This window comes from Tupaia chinensis, unplaced genomic scaffold (assembly GCF_000334495.1).
Source record: "Tupaia chinensis unplaced genomic scaffold, TupChi_1.0 Scaffold145685_1, whole genome shotgun sequence".
Taxonomy (NCBI): domain Eukaryota; kingdom Metazoa; phylum Chordata; class Mammalia; order Scandentia; family Tupaiidae; genus Tupaia; species Tupaia belangeri.
The window spans coordinates 4,476,705-4,482,397 of NW_006205542.1; positions in this window are offsets into that span (position 1 = coordinate 4,476,705).

Sequence of the window (5,693 nt, forward strand, 5' to 3'; positions counted from 1 at the left end):
ACAAACCACCAGGAACATTTTTTGGAAAGGGTGACATTCCCTCAAGAAGAACCTCAGGCAGGCAGTTCTATCAGGAGGTATTCCAGAAGAAGGTATTGTTACTATAGAAGAGGACAGCTCCATGAGTGCCATTGTCCCTAAAGACCTTCCAGTTGGACAAGATATGGCGACAGAAGACAGTGATACTGATAATCCTAACCCTGTGTAGGTCTAGGTTAATGTGTGTGTCCTAGAAAATTTTTTAAAAATTAAGGTAAAATAATAAAAATTATAAAATGTTTAAAACAGAAAAAATCTATAGGGTAAGAATATGAAGAAAAATATTTTATATAGTCCACAGTTGATCTTAAGCTAAGTGTTATTGCAAGATTCAAAGGTAAAAGCAAAGTTATAATCTTATAAAGTAAAAATGTTACAATAAGCTGAGGTTAATTTATTATTTTGGGGAAGACTTGTAAATTTCTTTTTTTTCTAGTTTACATTTAGTCACTGTACATCTTTAGGCACTACAAAATGGTTTTTCTCAGTGTGCTGGTTAATTTACTAATAAAGCAAGAAAAATATTTTTCATGAATGTATTATAGCCTAAGTATACAATGTTTATATATCTACAATAGTGATCATAATGCCCATGTCATCACATTTACTCACCACTCACTCTCTGACACCCAGAACAACTTTCAGTCTGCAAGCTCATTCATGGTAAGTACACTGTTTTTAATCTTCTATACTATATTTTTACTGTACCTTTTCTATGTTTAGGTATACATCGTGTTACAACATTTTACAGTATTCTGTACAATAGCATGTGTATAGGTTTGTAACCTAGAAGCATTAGGCTATACTACATAACCTAGGTAGATAGTAGGCTATACTATCTAGTTTTGTATAAGCACATTCTATGTTTGCACAATGATGAAATCATTTAACAAAGTTCTCATAATGTATCCTTGTCATTAAAAAATCAATGACTATAGTTCTAAAGACAGGAATTTTTTTAAATTATAATTTCTTTTATACATTCAATTACTATACATCACTACAACTTGTAAAGTGAATTTACCCAACATGGATTTCTATAATAATTATTAATTCTGCTTTTCTAGTTACTGATTGATCATTTCTTTTTACTTCAATTAAATTATTGAGTATACTTTTTTTAAAAAACGTAGAAGCTTTTCTTTTTAAAAAATTAAGAACTTTTAATCCAGGTGTTTTCATAAATATGAAGAAAGCTACACTCAATGCAAAAGCTCATCACCAGCAGATGGTGTTAATTGTAGCAGGTTGTTATAGAACTGGCCATTGTGGGTTTCATTAGCTGATGTGCTTTCTGTACATGGTTAATTTTAACCATTTTCCAAACGTTAGGAACTTTATTAAAAAGTCCTATCATTGCAAACATAGCAAGAATATTCAAAGTGTTATTTATTTTTTAAGAATTATTAATTTTAATTTTATTTATTCATTCATTTCTTTTAATTTGACCAGAGAGAGACACAGAGAAGGAGAGAGAAAGAGAGAGAGAGAAAGAGTGAAAAAGCAAGCCAACAGGTCCAGGACTTGAACAGTGGTCAACCATGTGGAAGTGTCCAGCCCCTTAACTACCACACCACCCACCGGCCCCTCCAAGTGCTATTTAAAGACATAGCCTAATAAGGGAAACAAGAGCAGAAAAAAATAAAGTAGATAATGGAGATAAAAGTGAAAAATACACATAAAAGATGAGCTGCATAACAATGGAAAAGCTGTACAGAATGAAGACCAAATTATGTATGTAAGAGCAGTGCTGTGCCTTGGCGATGATGATTATCAAAACAATCAAAATATGAGTTAGGTAAGGACAGAGACCATGGTTGACCTTTCAGCCTTATTAACTGCCCCGGCACATAATCCTCTGTAACTATTCATTGTGTAAGTTAATGAATCAACCAATCAGCGAAAGACGAGGATTATATGAAAAATCAGTGGGTTCATCATTAAAAACCTGTTTCAAAATCATATACAAAATATTTCAATGCTTTTCTATGTGACATAGCCATGTAGGAACCACACACAGAATTTTCACTTTATGTCATTTTTACAGTGTGTCTATGGGTTAAAAACTTTAATATGTTAAGCTATTTTAGATGAAGAATTTAAATTTATTTTGCTTTTTCCTCTGCATGTTTTATGTGGAATCTGTTCGTTTCTGTTTTTCTAATCTGGAGTCTTGGTGAATTGAGCAAGCAAATTTTGTTTCTTGAATCTCCTTGTTCACATTTGCTTTAATCACATAAAAGTGTCAGAAAAAAATAGATCATTGTATAAAAAGATCTAGAGCCTTTAGAATAATTATAATTAATCAAATTTTAAAATACACTGAACATACATCAGACAATAACTTGTTACTAGGCCTCCAAAATGATCCACTAGTAATATTATAGACAAATAACTTGAATCCACTGAACAAAATTCACTTTAATAAAAACCAATTCCAGTTGAAAACAAAGATCCAGACTCTGGAGCCTAGAATAACAGCAACTATTGCCATTTGAGAATGCTACTCTTTTTCCTCAAAGTGGTGGTTTTGCCACCCACCATCTGACCTTCTACACACAATTCTAAAAAGCTCCCTTAAAATTAAAAAGGGGAAGACAGGGAAATACATGCATGTTTCATTGAGTTCTATGATTTATAAGAATTCTGGTACTTTTTTCATTATAGTGTAAATCATCTTCTAAGAAATGTGTGTCTAAGAAAGAAAGAAAGAAATGAAATGTATCTAGAGAAAAAAGGTCTAGAAATATATAGTATTAGCTATTAACAGTGTTCAACACTGAAAAATAAGGTTACAAAGGGAAATTTTTAAATTTCTATACTCACTGCATTTTCTCATAAATTTGACATTTCTATATTTTTAATTAAGCCAAAATATTTCATTTTGTACATAACAAAACATAGCAACCTACATCTGAGGATACCCATCTCAGAAAACGGAATCATGGCTTGCCTTTTTCTTACAAAAACCTAAGGTTGGTATTTGTTTCATTTTCTCTTTACACAACATTTTCAGTCTGTCATCAGGATTGGTTGGCTCTGCCCTCAGAACATATTCTGAATGAAGCCATGCACCTACTTCACCAGCAGCAGCCTGATCCAAACCACATCCTCATTTAATGCAGGCTACGGCACATGCCTGTTAATAGATTTTCATTCTAAGTCTCTGAAGTCAATTTGTCATGCTGCAGCCAGATTGCTCTTCTTTTAAGTCTAAGTCACTCATGTCTGTCATCCTCCTCAAAAAAGTCTGTTTACATTATAATTAACAACAGTCTAGCCAGCTTATAACCACATAGTACCACTTGATCTGGCCCCTGTCCTTTTCCATCCCTGTGTAGGTTATACTACGTAACCTAGGTAGGTAGTAGGCTGTACTAGCTAGTTTCATGTAAGCACATTCTATGTTTGTGCAATGATGAAATCACTTAACACACAAGGTATTTCTCATAATGTGTCTTTGTCATTAAAAAATGAATGACTGTAATTCTAAAGACAGGGATTTTTTTAATTATAATTTCTTTATAAAATCCCTGTCTTTAGAACTACAGTCATCCATTATGTAGGGTAGCCTTTTCCTATCACTCTTCCCCACTTTCATGCTGGGTTTACCTGCTAGTCGACAAACCTATCAAGGTCTTTCCAGTTGGCACGTTGTATTAGTGTGCTAGGGCTGTTATAGAATAACAAAATCTGTAAATAGGGTGACTTAAACAACAATAACATATTTTTTTCATGGTATGTGAGCTAGAAGTATAAGATCAAGAGGCTAGAAAATTTTGTTTCTTCTGAGGCCTCTCTCCTTGGCTTGTAGAGAGCCACCTTCTCGTTGTTCTTCACACGGTCCTTTTTATCTCGTATCTATGTCCAAATCTCTTCTTCTAATGACACTCATCACACTGGCATAGGGACCACCCATATGACCTCATTTTGCCTACTTATGCCTTTAAAGGCCCTCTCTCCAAATACAGTCACATTCTCAGATACTGGAATTAGGACTTAATCATATGAATTCAGGTGACATAATTAAGCCAATAAAAATGTCCTTTCCTCTGCCTAAAATACCCTTTTCTAAAAACGCTGATGCTTCGCTCTTTCATATTATTCTATCCTCTGGTCACACACCTCAAACAGACGATCTTCATTTGCAATTTGTAGCAGTATACATACTGTCTTCTCTTATTTTTTTTCTTTTTCTTTTCTTTTCTTTATTTATTTTATTATTATTATTTTCTCTTTTTTTTTTGGAGAGGTTTTTTGCTATAGAGCGCGTCCATTTGCCAGACAGACAGAGAGAAACAGAGAGATAGAAGGCAAGAAATCACCCTCTGGGTGGATGGCCACGCCACAGTCCCTTCTCCTCCATTCTCCTCTTGGGATCTTGGGCACGCACGCACATGAACCCGGCATGAGTTTTAAGCCACCGGGACGCAAACTGCAGTTGACTACATGGGAGTCCAGCAACATAGCCATTATGCTAACTGCTGGTCCCCATACTGTCTTCTCTATGCCTTCTCCTACTTTAGTGTCCTTCATAACACCTCAGTCACTTTGTACCATGTGATTTTTGTAAATTTTCAATGTTTCGTCATACAACTTCCAGCTCACAGGCAAAAATTTGCGTTCACATGCACATCACACACACACACACACACAAATACCTGCTTTATAAAAGTAGTTTTATCTGTATTATTTATTGCTGTAATCCTAGTGTGTAGAATTATACTGGCAATATTGTAGGAACCTAACATACATTTACTTTTTCAATTAATATTTCACAGATTTTTGCAAAGAAACATTCTTGAGGTCTTTCTAATAACATGAAGGTACTCGGTAAAAAAATCATTAAACAATGGCTACATAGATCATGCACAAAAATGAGCATTGAAACATTTTATTGATAGTTGTAGTCACGAAATTAATGTTTGCTGCCAGCTCTTTAATGACAAATTTGACATAATATATTTTATCATGATTGATATAGTTTATTAATTATATATTTAATTATACCACTTCTCCTCAATTTAGCACAATTTTGTTCTCTGGAGGACAATTGATAGTGTCTGAAATATATTTGTTGTCACAACCAGGGTAAGGGAAATGCTGACATACAGTCAGTAGATGGCAGGGATGTCGTTAAATGTCATACATAAACCATGGCACTGTCTTCCAGAACAAATGTAAATAGTATCAAAGTTGAAAAACACTATTCTGAAGAAATGTAGACCAGAATAACAGAATTTTTTACTAATTCACCCCTAATTCACTCACGATACTTTTTACAGATACTAATGGGTTATTTATATAGTAAAATATTCATTTTTAAAGCCCAATTTCTAGCCAGCCCCTGACAAAATTGCAAATTAATGAACTTGTCACATGAAGCATATGACCCTTTCTCTTCTGCCTCACTCCCTTTCAGATACTTCTCTTTTTTGGAGAGCTTTTTGCTATAGGGCACGTGTACTCGCCGAAAAGATAGAGAGAGACAGAGAGACAGAAAGCAAGAAATCACCCCCCAGGGGGGATGGCCATGCTGCAATCCCTTCTCCTCCATTCTCCTATCAGGTTCTTGGGCATGCACGCTCAAGTACCCAGCGTGAGTTTAAATCACTGGGTCTGAGACTCAAACCGCGGTCGACTACACGGTAGTC